Source organism: Pongo pygmaeus, chromosome 3, assembly GCF_028885625.2.
Source record: "Pongo pygmaeus isolate AG05252 chromosome 3, NHGRI_mPonPyg2-v2.0_pri, whole genome shotgun sequence".
NCBI classification, from domain to species: Eukaryota; Metazoa; Chordata; class Mammalia; order Primates; family Hominidae; genus Pongo; species Pongo pygmaeus.
The window spans coordinates 154,928,966-154,949,206 of NC_072376.2; positions in this window are offsets into that span (position 1 = coordinate 154,928,966).

Below are 20,241 nucleotides of genomic sequence, written 5' to 3' on the forward strand. Positions count from 1 at the left end.
CCTTACAAAATGATTTATTGCCTAACATGTCAGCTTGGGAAATACCTGTTTCCAGCTGAAAGAGAATTTTATAGGGTAATAGGCCCACACTGCCTCCAGGCAAAAAGGTTTCTAATATTGTCTCTACTAAACTCTCTCTACTTCTATTTTTTTTATTTTTATAGCTCAGATTTGAATTCTTTTCTGTTGAGCAAATATTAAATAAAAGCTTGTTTCTCATATGTAATTCATCAAGGAGATTTTGGTTACCCTCACCGAAAAAGTTATCTATTGAAATACTCCTTTTTCTCACCATCAAAATGAAATGAACACTACATTTTGGTTAACCTTATGGTACCTGCATTGTAGATAAGTATAAATCTTGTGATTTTATTTTTTTAAAGCTTTGTATTGCATAGCCTTGTATTAGTATCACCTTCCCCCGTGTCAGCTGTGTGGTCTTGTTCTAAGTATGTACTTTGGATAACCCCACATCGGGTGGCAGTGGTCCTCAAATTGTGGACCAGAGAAGCATAATCAGCATCATCTGAAACTTGTTAGAGATGAAAATATTCAAGCCCCCACTCCAGTCCGACTGAGTTTGAGACTTAGTGTTCTATATTTTAAAAGCTCTCCAGCAGAATATGATGCATGCTAAAGTTTGAGAACCACTGGGTAAGAGGAAAAATCATAATCATCCAGAGCCCATAGTTTACATTGGGTTCACTCTTGGTGTTATACAGTCCATAGGTTTGGGCAAACTTTTATGGCATGTAGCCACCATTATCATACACAGTATTTTCACTGCCTTAAACTTCCTCTGTGCTCTGTCTCTTCACCTTTTCCTGCCTCCTCAACTACAGTTTTAAGGATTTTAAGATAAAGGAAGAAATTATAGCCTTTATATCATTCATTCAGGCATTTCTTCAATCTATAGAAGTGTGAGACTTATTTTATAAAAAATCTGGGTGAGTAGGAAACACTTTTATAAAATAAGGGGAAAAAGAGAAGGGTGAGGATGTCAGAAGCCTGTTTGGACATCTTTTCTTGTGAAAGAGCACCTCAAGAAGAATACGTCATTGCTAATAAGCCTGTCACTCATAAACAGCATCCTTCAGGGATCTCCCTGTGGGCCTGGCAGAAGTGAGAGTGATCTCTCAACTTTCTTACTGGCTTTGAGGAGCAAACACCTGAGATCTTTTAGAATTAAAATTGGCAGGTCCTTTCAGAATCCTGCCTTTATCTCCCCCCCAAATCTGAGACTGATAAACAAACAATTCATTCATCCACTGCCTGAGGCATCTCCTGTTGCTTCCGGGGTAAGACTTGGTTCAGTTCAATCCTGAAAATAGTCACATTGTTTCTTGTGGAAACTAAAATCTGACAGTCAGCTGCCTCTCAGGACAGTTCAGTCTCACATCTTAGCAGCTTCTCTGAGCCAACTGCAACTGATAAGCTTCCAGATCAAAGGCCAAAGGCTCCACCTGGCAGGGATCAGACCTTAGTGAAGGAAAGGAGAAACTCAAGAAACTGTTGAGCTGAATTGTTTCCTTTTAGATAAAACTTTTGTTATTAGACGTGCCGTTATATTTAGCCACAGTATTTCAGAAATTCTATAGACCAGGACATTGATTTCAATAGGAGCAAGGCTAAGAAGTTGGTAAAACAATTAGTTTAGAACCATTTCTCAAATGGAGTGTTTTCCTGACTTTCATGGTTATTTCCTTTACTTGGACTACTGTCATCATTGTTTGCTTGGCTTAGTGAAAGGGTCTCCTAAACTATCTCTAGGGCTTCCAGTGGTTCCCAAACTCAGGTGACAACAAACTGTCAGTCATTTGAAGAGCAGATTCCTGGATCTTATCCCCAGAGATGCATTCTTAACAAATACCAAGGGATCGCTGTATTAGTCTATAAGAGAAAGAGATTTAATTGACTCCCAGTTCCACATGGCTTGAGAGGCCTCACAATCATGGCGGAAGGTGAAGTGGAAGCAAGACATGCTTAGATGGCAGCAGGTAAGAGGGTGTGTGCAGGGGAATTCCCCTTTATAAAACCATCAGATCTTATGAGACTTATTTACTATCATGAGAATAGCATGGGAAAACTCCTCCTCCAGGGTTCAGTTACCTCCCACCAGGTCCCTCCTAGGACACGTGGGATTTGGGAGCTACAATTCAAGATGAGGTTTAAGTGGGGACGCAGTAAAACCATATCAGGATCCAAACCACATTTTGATGAACATTATTAACTCCATCTCTCTCTCTCCATTGTCTCTGCTTCCAGAGCACTCGTTCTATAGTGCAAACCTAATCATGTCAGTCTGCTCCAAGAAAATAGTTCACAGTGATTCAATGCCTTACAAAATAAGCACAGGCTCTTAGCCAGCAATAGTAGATATCTTTTTACATGTATATAGGCCTGATTTTTTATTTCTATAATGTAGGTAAGACAAATTATAAAAGTAGATATGCTGCAAGAAATTCAAGAAATGACAGATGTGGAAACTTTTACATAGGAAATCAGTAAGTACGAAAGATAAGAAAGATGAAGCCAAGAATGAGAGTAGTACTTTGAAAGCATGGAGTGAAACACATACATATATACACATATATATTGTATGTAGAGGTGTATGTGTGTATATATATATGTATATATATTGTTTATGAGAACTATCTTCTTGTTACTGAAACCAGAGAGAATGTGTTCCTGTGGGTAGTAAAGGAAATAAAAATATTTTACCTCTAAATATATTTCTTTTACATATTTTGAGGTGGCTGTTTCAAGAGTCTGCAAACAGAAGTAACCTTGCAAAGCTGAATTTTTTCCTGGGGGAACGGATGAGGCAGGGATTTGCATCTCTAGAGAATCTACCTTGATACAGCCAGGTTTTCTCTGTGGCCTTCACTTGTCCGATCTAGGAAAGATTAACTGAGAATCTAACTACTTCAAAGATCTAAAAGAAACATTTACTATCTATTCTCTCTGAGGGCTGCTACCTGTGAAGTTTATTTATATAACAAGACCACATTTGCTAGCCAGGCCTCATCTTCTCCCCCAACACCCTCCCTCCCCCACAGCCCATAGTTTATTTTGCCACTGTCTTAGGCTGTTCTTGTGTCACTATAAAAAAAAAAATACCTGAGAATGGGTGGCTTGAAAAGAGAAGAGGTTAAATTGGCTCACAGTTCTGCAGGTTGTATAGGAAGCATGGTGCCGGCATCTGCTTGGCTTCTGGGGATGCCTCAGGAAGCTTTCATTCATGGTGGAAGGTGAAGCTTGAGTAGGCACAGCATATGGCAAGAGGAGGAGTGAGAGAGAGAGAAAGAGAGAGGCAGACAGAGAGGAAGAGTAGGGTTTACACATGTAAACCACCAGATTTCACTCACTATTGTGAGAACAGCACCAAGCCATGAGAGATATGCCCCCATGACCCAAATAGTTCCACCAGGCCCCACCTCCAACATTGGGGATTGCAAATGAACATGAGATTTGAAAGGGACATATGTTCAAACTATATCAGCCACCATAACCTGGTTTGCAAGGATCCAAGCACACATTCTTTTGGTAAACTCAAGATGGTATATAAGCTTCTGAACCCCACTGGGGGATTGGGTAATCATTCTGTGGTTCTCCCCTGTGTGGATATTAATAAACGTGGATGACTTTTCTCGAATCTGCCTTTTGTGAGTTGACTTTTCAGCAAAACTTTACAGGGCAAAGAAGAAGTTTTCCCTTGGCCCCAACTTTAAGACACCTTAAAATATAATGAATAACATCCTTATAATAAATACAGCAATCAGTTTCCTAGGGCTGTTTCACATGTCCTCACCTGTTGATCAGTGGTATAAGGCCTGGCATAAAAACTGGCATATAAAAACTGACCTGAAGCACAGTTCTATAATGCTTTGGTAGAATGGGGTGTTCTTCTCACCTCTGACTTAATCAAGGGATACATTTTTAAACTGTCTAAAATAGAATTCTACAAAATTTAGTAGGAGTGGGGTATGAGTTAAACAAAAATTTATTAAATTCTAACCCACAGCCATAAATAACTCTCCCTCCACTGAGCTTTAAGTAGATATTACGTAGTAATAAATTTCAGGTTGTACTCAGATAAATTCCTGGAGTGCAAACCTTGTATAATGTTGTTAAAGTGTATGCAGACGTAATTGAACAACCCTTGGGTATAGGATAGAATTTCCATTCTATTGTAAAAATTGAGTAGCCTAACAGTCACAAAACTCCCCTCAAAAGCCCTTTTCTGACGTGGCCCAAGGCAGTATTTCTAGGCAGGAGAAATTATATTCAAGAAGTAAAATTTGGTCTTCCCAAACACATAGAACTAATGCAACCAGTTCCATAATTAACCTGGAACATTTGTAAAATAGATTGATGTAACTCTTTTTGAAGAATGTGGTTATCCTCATTTTGTGATGACAAAATGAAGCTTAAGAGAAGTGAAATAACTCGGCTAGTAAGTAACAAAGCTGAGATTCAAACCCATATCTGGTTGTCTGCAAAGCCCATCTTTTTAACTCCTACACTACACTACTCTTTTTCAAAAACCATTTCTACCAACCTTGACTCCCATGATATTAAGATGCCTCATTAATGGACAGAATTCATATTGAACTTACTTGTCTAGTCCATAATCAAGTTCTCTTCATAGAATTGAAGACTGGGGAACATTAGCACATATGAGGCCTTCACAGTTTAGCTAGCACTATGAGGCCTTCGTAGTTTAGCTAGTACTACTTATCCAGTCACCCCTATGCATCTACTCTGGTCTCAAGTATACCAAACCACTTGTACCATGCTCTTCTGCCATATACCTCAGCATACCATTGATTCTACACAGAATGCTCTCTCCTCTAATGCAACTGGCAGGCTTCTAGTCACTCTTCAAGTCTCAATTCAAACATTTCATCTAATTTTTTGTTGTGGGATAATATAGCTTATATAAAAGTGGGAGGCATATATTTGTCCAGATTGTTTTAATACATACCATAGGGATGGTTAGTTAGCATTTTGAAGTACCCTGATAAATAACTGACAGTCTGTGAGTAGGTATTTAGTACTTCATATATTGTTATTTGAATCTATACCAAAGGATTTATAAATCAGCAAAAGGATAGTAGAATTTGTTTTTTTGTTTTTGTGAAATCAACACTTCTTAAGGTAAGTGGTAAGTTAGGATACTTTCTAAAGGCCACATACACCTGCATAAAAGTAGTACAGAATAAAAACAATTGGTACATTCATAGACTAGACGAATATCATTAGTGCACCACTTAAGTTCCAGAGCCCAGTTAGTCTTATGTCCTTCCACTTTTGAAGCCTGGTTAGTCCTGTTATCAGAAGATATTTGTATCAACCTTCAAAGTGAAACTTTCTTGCAATTAAGACAGAGAGTGGTATTTGCCTAAGCCCTGAGAACAAGCTGTTTTACTGTTTTGTGCTGATTTTTCAGTAGATGTACACACATTCAACAGAATTTGGTCTAAGATTTGCTTTCATCATAATATGCCACCTGGTGTGATGGTAGAGAGTAATGATAGTTATGAGCCCTACATACCACTAGTCACAAAAGGGATACTAGATATTTACCCTATGAGACAAACTTCACTGATTAGCCAAAATCTCTGAGATAAGTTTACGTCATCTTAGTTAATCCTTCCCTGAGTATCCCAAATGGTGCACTCTATTTCTATTCCATACCCTATTACGTTTTATCCAATTAAATGAATGAATATAATGTATGTTGCATTACAGCCATGTTTCTTGGCCTTTTAGTACTTATAACCTATCAATGCCATACATTTTTTGTACTTACTGAAAAAATATTAAATCTATGACTATAATGGAATACAATATTGCACATGCTTTTTAAAAACATCCACACATATCTATTTCTACTTGCTATATATTCTGTTATACATATTTTGTTTGATATCTTTTGTCTAACTTTAGAATCCCTGCTAGACTTACACACATGTTCATGCACACGTGCACACACAAACATTTCCAAATACATTTTGGTCCCCCGAGGGACACCTTATTCATGCATGTTTAGCAAATGGCTAAAAATGAGTCTTATATACAAGGCAAGCAATAAATATCTGTTCAATGAATAAATGACAGAAATAATAGATAAGTATATATTCTTTGTCACAGGACTCTTCCCATTTTATCAAGGGACAGAGAGATGATTCAAAATAAAGGCATTTTCAGAAGACTCAAGGAACCAACCAATGAATCAATATAAAGTTATTTCATTGAACCAATTTGTTAGTGAGTCACTATTCTTTCCTCGCTTTGGTTTTCTTTATAGCCAATTAAGATCTTTGCAAAATAGTTTATGTACTTTCTTCTTAGACAAATATCTGGCTGTATTCATCTAGAATTTGCAATATTATCTATTTTGCAAACTAAAATCCTAGCTGAAACTGATGTTGACATCCTATTGCAATTTGGTCCTACCAGATATTTTTTTTTCCCCTGAGACAGAGTTTCACTCTGTCACCCAGGCTGGAGTACAGTAGCATGATCTCGGCTCACTGCAACCTCCACCTCCCGGGTTCAACCTATTCTCCTGCCTCAGCCTCCCGAGTACCTGGGACTATAGGTGCCTGCCACCACGCCCGGCTAATTTTTGTACTTTTAGTAGAGACAGGTTTTCACCATATTCGCCAGGCTGGTCTCGAACTCCTGAGCTTGTGATCTGCCCACCTCGGCCTCCCAAAGTGCTGGGATTACAGGCGTGAGCCACCATGCCCGGGCCAGATTATTTATAAATAGTAAATGTTGTACAATTAATAAGCTTGCTACATATCTGTTATTCAGGTGACTAGGTGTAGTGTAGACAATTAGCAGGTAAAGAAAAGGTACCTGATGTCACAAGACTTGTAACTAAAAAAGTCTAGGTGAGTCTGAAGAAAAGGGGGAAAGGAAAATATTAGGCTAAATGTAGGTTGTAGTACATTAGTTGAGTAACTAAAATCAAACATCTGTTATGAACAACACAAGTGAAGCCAGTAAGAGAGTTGCTATACATTTAGTGGTTTTCAAGCTTAGCTATTTTAAAAACAGCTGATATTCAGACTGCATCCTAAAAAAACTGTATCAGATACTCAGGATGTGACCCAGGTCTTTGTATTCTTCTTGAGTTTCCCAGATGATTCCAAGATTTAGAGAACAAAGGTTGCACCTCACTGCTATGATTGAAACTGACCTACATGAAAAACACATGACTTGGAAAAAAGCCTATGGTGGCAGCAGTAGCATATTAGAATAGCTTTGGTATCATTCCTCAGGAGGTTGAAATATCTCTTATAGCCCATACATGGGTTATGACAGGAGCTAAGTTTTAAAACCACATTAATCAATTGTAAACTCTTTAGAGTGTATTTATTGGGTTTAGGGTGAAAACAAGTATCAGATTTGGTATATATAGAAGGAAAGCATGGGAGCTGAATTAAATACTGCAAAGAGCATAAGAACCACCTTCCTTTTATGGTGGGAGGGTGGAAATTTTCTTCCAGATAGCCAGGTACAAGAGAAAACACAGCAGATGTACTTTGCGTTGAATAAAGATTACACATTCTCCTTAATCACCACCTTTCCTTTTTATGGAGTAAGTGTGAATTATTGTCAGTTTCATCATTTGTAATCAGAGGCTGAAACAGATGCTGAAGGTTTAGTTTAAAATGATATGTGTCTCTTATAACAACTTGCAATATGCTCTCCAAGGACTATTTACCTTCCACATTGCAGAAACTCACTGCAAAGGAGTTTATTCTTAAAAGCATTTGAGGTAAATTAAACACAATGAATGCAACTTTCGTTAGAGATAACATTTAGCAGAGTTATTATAGGGCTTACTATGTCTGCAGTGAGTGGGCATTTGCCTTAATGACTTTATTTAACAAGCTTTCAATTCCTTGCTTATGTGATTTAAATGCTCTTATAACTATTTGCCCTTAGGAGTTTGGTACCAACACAAGGCAATCACAATTTTTTTTTGTTATTTTTAAACCAAGTTAGTATGTAAGAGAAATATATTTATTGTTTTGATATCAAGGGTAATGACAAAATTCTTAAGTTTGTTGTGCATGTTACACTAGGCATTAGCATCATATATTTATAATATAAAATATATCCATCCACGCACACAAGTTGTTCATTTCATACACAGAGCTAGCTGAGTGCATACAATGAATAGAAAAGTATATCAACTTCATTTTCTAGATGAATCACAGAAAAGCACATATTTTGAAAATGAAATACTGCAGGTACCTTGAAGAAAGTCAGAACCAAAATCAAGGTAGGATATGAAAGTTTTTGTTCTGATCTATAACACTTTGGATTTTTTCAAAAATATGTTCATTTACTATTTGTGTAACTAAAAATTAGCTATATAACAATGACTAAAAGGAAATAACATAAAAAGAGAAATGCCATAGAAAACTTAGAAACTGTAAATGACCAATGTATAGTCCTTAATAATGTGAGAATATGAGAACCAAGCTAATTTTAAGAATTAATCATTAAGAGGCAGAATTTAACAAAACAAAAAAAAAATTTTAAAGATTAGTTTTATTATCAAAATGCCACAAAAACTAAATTCTTCTGCAATTTCAATTCCAATACCAATTTAAAAAATTTAAATTTATATTTTTGTGTAGTGGAGTGAGTATCTGCCAGTTAATCTATGACACTTCATGATATTTCACGAACACTTCAACAGTCCTCTAAAGAGAATCAACCCTTGGTCCTTGGGGTTTTCCATAAGATAGGGTAGATTTTTCCCTTAAAATTGATATACACAGCCCAGAATATTGGTGGAATGTTTAATTCCTCAAGTTCTAAGTATACTTTTTAGGCCATCAGCCATATAAGGTGTTTATATTCCTCCTTCCCTTTGTCTTGATAAAATTGATGGACTTCAGATTATCAAGCAAACAGATCACTTGATTATATTGTAACAGGATTATTCTTCAAATGACATCACGAACTGTATCCCATTATTAAAGAAAATGGGTGCTTTGTTTTATTTAATAAAGCAACATTTACTGAAGAGAGGTCATAGTAGACTTAGAAAAAGTATGGGGTGGTATGGACTGAATTACTTCCCCCCAAAATTTATGTTTTGAAACTCTAATTTTCAAAGTGACTATAATCTGAGGTAAGGCCTGTGGGTGGTAATTTAGGTTAAATGAGGTCGTAAGTAGGGTCCTAATTCGAAGGAGTGGTGACTTTATGAGAAGCAGAAAGAAGGGAGAGACGTCTTTCTCCTTTAACACATGAAGAAGTCCTGTGAGCACACAGTAAGTAGGCTGCCACCTACAAGCGATGAGAAGAGACCTCAGAATGAAATTTACTTTCTGGAATCTTAATCTTGGACTTCTAGCCTTCAGAACTATGAGAAATAAATGTCTGTTGTTGGACCCATCCACCCTATGGTATTTTGTTATGACCGCCCTGAGCAGTCTAAAACGTGGGTGTTCTACTCTTTTCTGCCACTAGGAAAAGGACATATCAGGTTTCTGCCAATAACTTACTTCTCCCCATGTGATGGGTTGAGAGGTAGTTCCCAAAGAGATACGTCCGTAGCCTATCCTCAGACTTGTAAATATTAACTTATATAGCAAAAGATTGACAATTATCTTACATGGTAACAGATGTGATTCAGTTAAGAATTTTGAGATGAGGGGATTATCTAAGATTTTCTGGTCAGGCCTTAAATGCCATTATAAGTGTCCTTGTTAGAAAAGGCAAGGTAGATAACATCGAAGAGGAGGTGGCAGTGTGGCCAGGGAGGCAGAGACTGGAGTGATCCAGCTACAAGTTAACAAACACTGACAGCCATCAGAATCTAGAAGAGGCAAAGAACTATATTAGAGCCTCCCAAAGAGGTGTGGCTCTACAAACACCTTAATTTTGTGCTTCTGGCTTCTAAAAATGTAAAATTTCTGTTTTAAGCCATTCAATTTGTGGTAATTTTTTATAGCAGCCAGAGGAAACTAGTACACCCCACTTCAGTTTGCTCATCCATTTTCAGTGGATCCACAGTCTCTCTACACGTCTCATGTCATATTTCTTTATAAAACATTTAAAACTCCTAAGTTAAACCATGTGTGTGTGCATGTATATACAAGTAAGTCTCGAGACATTTGGGAAGTCTCTGTTAACTTTGTCAACTTCATTTAAAAATCAGTTCCTCATATTCTAAGGATGTATTTTTAGATATATTCCCATTAAAAACAAGAATAAGGCAAGGATTCTGGCTTAACCCTTATCTATAGCATTATTCTAAAATTCTTCTGAATTATATGAAAATACAATAAGGATCAAAAATCAGGTATTTACCTATTAAACAAGAGGAGAAAAATAATTATGAGCAAGTGACATGAGTTTCCACTTGGAAGTTAAATAGAACTTACCAAAAACTGTTAATATGTGAGTACAAAAAAGAAAGCAATTAAGAATGGCTTAAACATAATGACAGCTTTATGTTGGCTGTACTCAACTAAAGTTAAGACGTCATAATAAAATCTTGGTAAAAATATAAATTATTTAAAATTTAATCATTATAAGAACTATAAGGGGCTGGCTGTAGTGGCTCATGCCTGTAATCCCAGCACTTTGGGAGGCCGGGGCGGGCAGATCACTTGGGCCCAGGAGTCTGACACCAGCCTGGGAAACATTGGCAAAACCCTGCCTCTACAAAAAATACGAAAATTAGTTGGCCATGGTGGCATGTGCCTGCAGTCCAAGTTACTTGGGAGGCTGAGGTGGGAGGATCACTTGAGCCTGAGAGGTCAAGGCTGCAATGAGCTGTGATCGCACCACTGCTCTCCAGATTGGGCAACAGAGTGAGAATTTGTCTCAAAAACAAACCAAAACAAAAAAAAACTATAAAACACATATAAACAAAAATTAAATTCCTATAGAATACATGTAGAAAAAGGCATGCTATATTTCTTGATGGCAAAATTATTTTTAAAGCAATAAGTATCTGCCAAATTAATAGTTTGGCTTAATGTAATTGTAATCAAATCTTAGCTAGATTTATTTAGACTTTAACTCAAGATTCGTTTGAAAGAATAAATAAGCCAGAAAGGCTAAGAAAAAAAGACTAATATCATAAAGATACAATTTTTTTTAAGTCAAAACTTTCTAATACTGCCAAACAAAATCAACAGATCAATGAAACAAAATAGATAGCCCTATCAGTCATAGTAATTTTATGTTAAGGGGACACATCAACTATTATTAGTGAATGGGAGGGCTATTCATCAAATGATTGGGAACATTAGATGATTATTTTGAAAACTATAAAGTTTAATTTTTAGCATATAACAAAATTCTGGATACACTGAAAAGTTAATATCAAAGATAAAATTTTAAAATACTATTTATAATTTATATGAACATTCTTCTGAGCTCTGAATTGAGGACTTCTCAAACATACAATATTTAGTTTTAAAAAATCCATAATAAAAACATTTTATATTTTACTACATAAAAATTATAATCATAAAAATCTAACATTCGTATTCATAAAAACATTGATGAACAAAATTAAAAGGCAACCTTAAGAGAATATACACTATAAACATGATGGATATAGTTTTTATCATTAATTACATAATGGAGATGTTATTTTTGTCTGTGTTAATTTCTATTTCCGGTTGCTGTCACGTCACCTAAATATTCAACCATGAATCTTGAAGTCCTGGGGGTGGAAGGGAAATGTTCTACACGGGAAGGATATGTACCTCCTTCTGGCTCAAGGCATTGTGGGGATGAGGAAGAAGATGCAAGCAGGGAAGGAAAGTAGACTTCAATTATTGATCACCATCTCCCACCCTATTCTCATATCTTTTGAGCTTACATTTTGGGAAGCTGATTTTAAAAACATCCAAGAGTTATGGAGTAGACTCTCTAGAGAGTGGCTTGCCTCACTATATACTCATAGGGGGCTAGTAATGACAATATTCTAGAAGACATATATGTGGTATCTATCATGGTACTGAAGTGATGGCTTAGAGGTGTCATTTGATGCTGAGATAGACTCTCAGGAAGTGCCCCTGCTCCCACCAGCCTCTGTATGTCAAGCAAGGGACCCAGAGGTGCCAGTGTGCCTATTGAGAGGGCAGAGTGGTGCTTGAATCTAGGTGACCATGGCGGGCAAGGATGTAGAAACCAGTGGCAAACGGCCAGAATCGAGGACTCCAGTGAAGGATGCCAGCATGTGAAGCTTAAATTGCTAAAGGGGACTCAATCATAGTCAGAAGTCACCCGTCCTGGGAATCAATAGCCCAGCTACTCCGCAGTGAAGACAAGAGGATCCTGAGAGGTCAGGTCAGTCTGAGGACCCCAGCCTCTCCAGTGCTCTATGATCATAGGAAATGGAGATGGTAGAGAGCACAGAAAGGAAAATGGCCTGTGAGGATCAGAGGATTTGCAGGTTAAATAAGGGGCTTGCAATCTCTTCTTATACCATAACATGAGCAAATTTCTGGCCTAACTCCAGGTGTTGCCTATCTGTATATTTCTAAAAACTGAAGCATTCTTCTGGAAAGTGAATCACTGAGGGTATAAAGTGCGGGATAGACCCTTTAGGATTATGTTCTCCCTTCTTTTCTCATCTGTCCCTTCTTTTTTACATATCTCTTGTTCAAGAAGCAAAGACCTTTGCATTCTGTTTGTCATATCTTCTTGTGCTATGGCCATAAGCCTCTTGGATTCGTTCCCTTTTCAGAGGGGAGATTCTCTCCAAAGTCTATTAAATAAACACTTTTTCTACATCCTCCAGGTATACCTCTCTAACTGGGAGCTGTGGTATGACATGGAAGTAGAAATCTCTGAGGATGAAAATTATTTGCTTTACTATCTTCTAAATATTATCTAGTAAAAAGTCTTAAATAGCTCATGCAACTGATAAGAAAATTCAGAAAAGACGGAATAAGAAATTCGCAACAGAAAAAAATAAACGTATTAAATAACATTTAGGTTCACAAGTAATCAAAGATACATATTTAAAAACACAAAGCCTTACTAAATTGGCAATTAAAAGAGTTCCCAATGTTGGAGAGAGTGCTCTAAAAGAGGATTTTTTTTTTATCATGCTACTGGTAATGTAAATTTGCTTTAAGCTTTCATAAAGTAATTTGGCTATACGTTTTTGTATTCTTCAAATGATCTTCTTAGATCACGTGCTTCTTATGATTAGAAAAGACAATAAATAATGGCTTTAAACAAAGCTAAGTATCTCTCCTTGGCATTCATCACTGCTGACTGTAGTAGCCTATGTGGGGTTGGTGAGACGTCCACCTGGCATTTCCTATAGCGCTTATCTACATTCACCAGACATGTATATCAGTAACTGTTGGCAGGCAGCCAAAGTGACAGGGACATTGTGCTAGGAGTTTTAAGTAGCTTTAATTTTCTGTTTCAACTGAAATTCTATGTAGACTTTTTCAAACATATGTAATTATTCAAACATAAATCAAAGCACTAAATTAAAATACAAATAGTAAAATTATTTTTCAAAGGAAAGTTAGCACATGAATGGTTAAATCTTTTTCTTAAGAGATATAGCAATGTGTTGCACATATACAAGTTCATGGAGCAAATTTAGTACAAGAACCTAATAATAACAGTGACATAAAACTGTATCAAAATGAAGATGAAATCCCAGATTAAGGTGGCAAATGTTCAACTGAATCACTGTCTCCTCTGACAGGTGACTTCCTAGGGACTGCATTAACACTCAGAAAAGCAAGCAACTGTCCCTTCAATTCCATGGTGGTATTTTCACTAGGAAATTGGTACAAAGTTACAATCATACACACCAAGAATAAAGGATTCAGAAAGACTGAAAGCCAGAAAAAGTAGTATCTTCATACCTTTTAACTTTTCCAGGAAAAATTACATATATAATCCCTAACCCTAACCCTACTTTAGTTCTATATATATAGACAGAAATATATATGTATACATATATTTTTTTTCTTGGCTCTTTTAAAAAGGTGATAAAAGGAGCCCTAAAAAAAGAAGTGTATGTTTATCTGCTTTGTAAAATATGATTAAGAGAACTATTTTCCAAAGCTAGATTCCTCTAAGCTAAATGAAAAACTATTCTTTCCTCTCAGTTCTATGTTTTTCTAAAACACATTAAAATCTTTGGTTCTATAGTGTAGGATTTTACTGAAGTAGAATGAGACTGGAAAAAAATATTGTTTTCCAACTTAAGAAATATTCACAGTGAATCCCTTATGCACAGGAGTAGCAGTGCAGAATATTAGAGATCATGTCAACACCTTTATTTCACAGGTGAGAGCTCAGAGGCTCTGAAAGCACAAGACACTCTTTGGAGGTCATGGTGTTAGTCTGTGCCAAGACAAGATCTTGCTTCTCTGACTGTAGCTCATTCAATTGCATTACCAGTCTGGTGATATTTACTATGTAGCAAGGACAATGTCTCTCCCTCAATTTTCCAGATCACCAAGCAATGATGTGCATGTTACATATGACATTAAATTTAAGATGGGTCTAATGAAGGGGAAGTTTAAAGTGCATGGATAGTGTTTCAGGCCAATATACTCCTCTCCCAGTGTCTCCATTTCTCTTTCCTGTCTAAGGCCAATGATTTGCTACAGTATCTATTACTTGAAGAATCTGATGCCATTTGCTACTTTATAACTTACATAAGCTTCTTGTGTAATTTTATGGAATAAGATTTTGGATAATAAAACATTTCAAATGAATGCAAACCTTTGTGATGTTTTCTCAGCACATATCACTTAATATGTATTATCGTATGAGATAATACATGTAAAAGGGCTTAATTCAGACAATACATGTAAAGAACTTAACTCAGTGCCTGGAGAACAGATATAAATCCAGCTGATCACATGTCAATGATTTTACTTTATAACTCTGATTCTTCTTCTAGTAGTCCTGGTCTTGAGACTCTTCCATATATTAAAACCCAGACCAGGAGTTCTTGTAAAACTTCAGGAGAGCGGGGAGATTGGCTTATTTTACTACTGATACATCCCAAACATGTAGAACAGTATCAGGCACAGAATAGGCTCAAAGACATAATTCCCAATGAATACATGGATGAGTGTAAGCAGGGGAATGATACAGTAATGTAAGTTGTGAGCCCTGCTCTGAGGCTTGAAGCCCAAGTTCACAGCAAAAGCTGCTGCCCAGATTGACAGAGATGGAACTTATTACATAGATGGAACTTACTACAACAAGGCTGATCAAGAAACAGCTTGTGAGGAATGTTTTCTTTTACAATGTTAGGGTAATGCAGGAAGATGATAAGTATCAGTAAGGATTTCTATGACATTGCTTCCATTACAGGAATTCTTTAATTCCTCCTCCAATCTGGAAGACTTGTCGTATATTTTGGGCTGAAGTTTTTGTTTTTGTTTTTTTGTTTTTATTTCATGGATACTATTTCCAAAACTGAATAACAGTGTCTCAAACCCAGTGACAGACACATTTGTTTTGGGTATCTTAACTTGAAACTCCCACAGACCTCAGACAATTTTTCCATTAGCCAGCATTCTTTTTTTCTTTTCTTTTCTTTCTTTTCTTTTTTTTTTCTTTACATTTAGAGGAAGTATTTGAGGAATGGAGATACTGTCTTTTTAAAATTGTATTTAATTTAACAATGTGAATCAGATTATTTAAAAATAAACTTTAGTGAGTAATAGTTCCAGATCTTTACCTTAAGGTGATTTAAATAGTAATAACTAGATTTGTCAGAGGCGTCAGAACAGAGCAACTCCATCTTGAACAGGCCAGGTAAAATGAGGCTGAGACCTGCTGGTCTCAGCAGGTCTATTCTTAGTCAAAAGATGTTTATGGTTAAGAGAACAGAAACAGACCCAGGACTTAACAGATCCAGGAAATGTCCTGGTGTCCCAATATCATAAGAACAAAACCATTCCTAGTTTAAGAATAAGTTTCAATTTAAAGATAATACAGACTCGTGGAAAAGATGGTAGTTACACAAAGATTAGCAGTCCTTTATAACAAATCCTTGTAGTAGAGCACATCTCCCCCTTGATTTTTGTTATCTTACATATAAGCAAGCATCGTAACTAAGGTGGGCGCATTCCTCCTCTTACTTTCGGGAGCGCCCCACTCTGTCTATAGAGTAGACACTCTTTCATTCCTTTACTTTCTTAATAAACTTGCTTTCACTTTACTCTGTGAACTCACCTCGAATTCTTTCTTGTATAAAATCCAGGAACTCGGCCAGGCACGGTGGCTCACGCCTGTAATCCCAGCACTTTGGGAGGCCGAGGAGGGCGGATCATGAAGTCAGGAGATCGAGACCAACCTGGCGAACACCGTGAAACCCCGTCTCCAATAAACATACAAAAAAAAAAAATGAGCCGGCCACGGTGGTGGGCACCTGTAGTCCCAGCTACTTGGGAGGCTGAGGCAGGAGAATGGCGGGAACCCGGGGGGAGGAGCTTGCAGTGAGCCGAGATCACGCCACTGCACTCCAGCCTGAGAGACCACGAGACTCCATCTCAAAAAAAAAAAAAAAAAAAAAAAAAAATCCAGGAACTCTCAAGGTCTGATTGGGGCCTCTTTCTGGTAACAGATTTACTAGATTTACTAAATTAATCTGCATTTTTTTAAGTTAAATAAAAACCTCTTATAAACTGGTGTTATTAAGAAGATGCTTCTTTTTTTTTTTTTTTTTTGAGATGGAGTTTCACTGGACTTGTCTTCCAGGCTGGAGTGCAATGGCATGATCTTGGCTCACTGCAACCTCCGCCTCCTGGATTCAGGCAATTCTCCTGCTTCAGTCTCCTAAGTAGCTGGGACTACAGGGCCACTAAGCCCGGCTAATTTTTTTTTTTTTTTTTTTTTTTTTTTGTATTTTTAGTAGAGACGGGGTTTCACCATTTTGGCCAGTCTGGTCTTGAACTCCTGACCTCAGGTGATCCGCCCGCCTCGGCCTCCCAAAGTGCTAGGATTACAGGCGTGAGCCACTGCGCCCAACCAGAAGAAATTTCTAATTTCAATATATGTTTCTGAACACTACTTTTGGTAAGCACGTGATCTATGTTATGGATTTTAATAAAAGATAATGTATTCAGCAATGCTGCCCAGGAAAATATAATGTGAGCTGCAGATGCCACTATGTCATTTTAAATTTTCTACTAGACACATTAAGACAAGATGAAATTCATTTTCATAATATATTTTATTTAACCCAAATAGTATTTCAGCATGTAATTAATGTAACAACAATTAATGAGATATTTTACTTTTTTTGTACTAAGTCTTCAAAATCTCAGTTTGAACAAGCCACATTTCAACTGCTCAAAAGCCACATGTGGCTGGTGCCTGTCATTGTAAACAGCACAGGTCAGGAGGTTAAACAGTTTTGGAATCAGACAGTTCTGAATGTAAATCCTTGTTCAACATTTACTAACTACGAGACATTGAAGAAATTTAAACATTCCAAGTACTAGTTTTAGCAACTAGGAAATAGGGATAATTTATAAATTGAACATTTTAGAAATAATATATATGAACCATTTACTACCATGTTAGGAACTCAGGAACTATTACTTCCTGAGTAAACTAAGGTTTCAGTGTTCAAAACATAATTTCTGTTAAAGGTAGCTGCTATTAGCAACATCAGTGTAAACCTTTGAAATGTCAGAAAAATTCTCTTAGTTTAATGTTCTTCACTGAGTAACCAATATTACCTTGACATGGAAAGAAGCTCATGATTGTGGAACATCTGAAAGGCGACCCCTTTAGCACACAATAAGATAATATTTTTGTCACATAGTGTTAAAGGTGCATTAATCATGAGGCCACTCACCTTCCTCATAAATCACACATGCAAAATGACAGGTGATATTCTCGTTTTAGTGGTATTATCTTTATTAAAAGCCACATAATGCCTTGGTAATAAGAAAATTTATTCTGGAATAAATTAAAACATTTCTATGCACTCTGAAAATTAATTTCCTTTTGTTTCAATTCATATTCATACCCCGATCATTCCAGTGTAGATGTATAAGCTTGACTTATTGTGGTCACCATTAAGAATATCCTCAAGGAGACCAATTTTGGTTCTTCTGGAAGAATAATATAAATTTGGATTTCTGGAAATGGTGTGAACAGACCCTGGAGAATAAGATGCTGAAGGTTTAGTTTTACAACAAAATAGAAAAAAGAAAACGTATTTTCTTGTCATACCTAAGTACCAGCTGGCTTGGGCTACGTCACAGAATGGTAAAGCAGTCAATAAAATTAAATATTGTATGATACTTTTTATACTTTGCAAAGTGTTTTAATGCTAATAATCTCAATGAGAAAAAATATGGAGACATACATTAACTGAATTGTAGTAAAACTTGCTTGTTTGGGCTGCAGTAGGCAGATGGATGAATAAACAGGGGAGAAGTTTCTATGAGCATGTAAAGGAAAATGACAGATTTTAGAAAGGTTTATGATTGTTATGCAGTGATAATTCAGAGGAAAATGGTTTTAAAAATGATTTTTTTCAGATTCAGCCAAAGGAAATTAAAAGTCAACAAACTGGGTATTAAAATGGAGATCTCTTTGATATACTGATTTCCTTATACAATGGAGTACTACTCAACCATAAAAAAGAATGAGATTTGTCATTTGTAACAACATGGATGGAACTGGGGGTCATTATGCTTAGTGAAATAAGCCAGGTACAGAAAGATAAACATCATGTTTTCTCACTTATTTGTGGGATCTGAAAATCAAAACAACAGAGCCCATGGAGATGGAGTAGAATTATGGTTACCAGAGGCTGTTAAGGGTGGTGAAGGGGTGGGGAGAAGTAGGGATGGGTTACTGAGTACAAAAAAAAAAAATAGAAAGAATGAATAAGACCTAGTATTTGATAACACAACAGGGAGACTATAGTCAATAATATTTTATTATACATTTTATTATTATTATTATTATTTGAGACAGAGTCTCACTCTGTCATCCATACTAGAGTGCCGTGGCATGATCTTGGCTCACTGTAACCTCCACCTCCCAGGTTTAGGCAGTTCTCCCTGCCTCAGCCTCCTGGGTAGCTGGGATTACAGGCGCCCGCCACCATACCCAGCTAATTTTTGTATTTTTTAGTGGAGACAGGGTTTCACCATGTTGGCCAGGCTGATCTTGAACTCCTGACCTCAGGTGATCTGCCCGCCTTGGCCTCCTAAAGTACTGGGATTACAGGCGTGACACACTGCACCCAACCAATTTTATTATACATTTAAAAATAACTGAAATAATATAATTGGACTGTTTGTAACATAAATGATACATGCTTGAGGGGATGGATACCCTATTTTACATGGTGTGATTATTACAGATATTACAGACCTTGAATATCTGTATCAAAGCATCTCATACACCCCATAAATATATGCACCTACTATGTACCCACAAAAATTAAAATAAAACTTTTAAAGGGAGACATTCATTTTGAATGCTGCACTGAAACTTAATCTTAGGAACTTTTTCTTTAACAGGATGAGAAATTATTAGAGAGTCAGAGAATTAGTTCAAACCCTGGACTTCAAATCCCATCTTATTCACTTCATAGATGAGGACTAGAGAAATTGAGTGACTTATCCATAAACAAAGTGATAGCTAGGGGCAGAGGGACTGGAATCCAAGTAATAATGTGATATTTAATCCAAGACTTCTTTTATGGGAGAAAGTTACTACTAAGGAAAGTGATCCACAGGCTGGGGGGGATATAGATGAATATAGCAAATGGAATATTTCCTGACATTTTATTCGCTTTAGCTGAATGTGTTCACACATGATGAAGTAAAGAAAATAAATAAATTATATGTTATTATGTACTAGAGAGCTCCAAACTGAGCCATAAAAATGATGGATATTTTGGTGGGGAAGATGTGTGATTTATTCAAATAATTATTTAAATTCTGTGCTTTATTTTAACTAGAGAATGCATTGTAATATTTTCAGTTTGACTGTCATTTTTAATTGTTTTGTTACTCATGGATCATGGGCAAAGGAAGAAAAGTTGTCACTACTGAAGCATTTCTAGGGATTTCTTCTGGGCAATTAAGCAACCATTTCCCCCTCATGAATTGCTGCAGAGTCACAATGCCTAGGAAATGGATCAGATGAACACTGGTTAAGAAAATAACCAGCTGGCATTTTGAATGTCGTATAGGGAATATGACTCTCTATTAT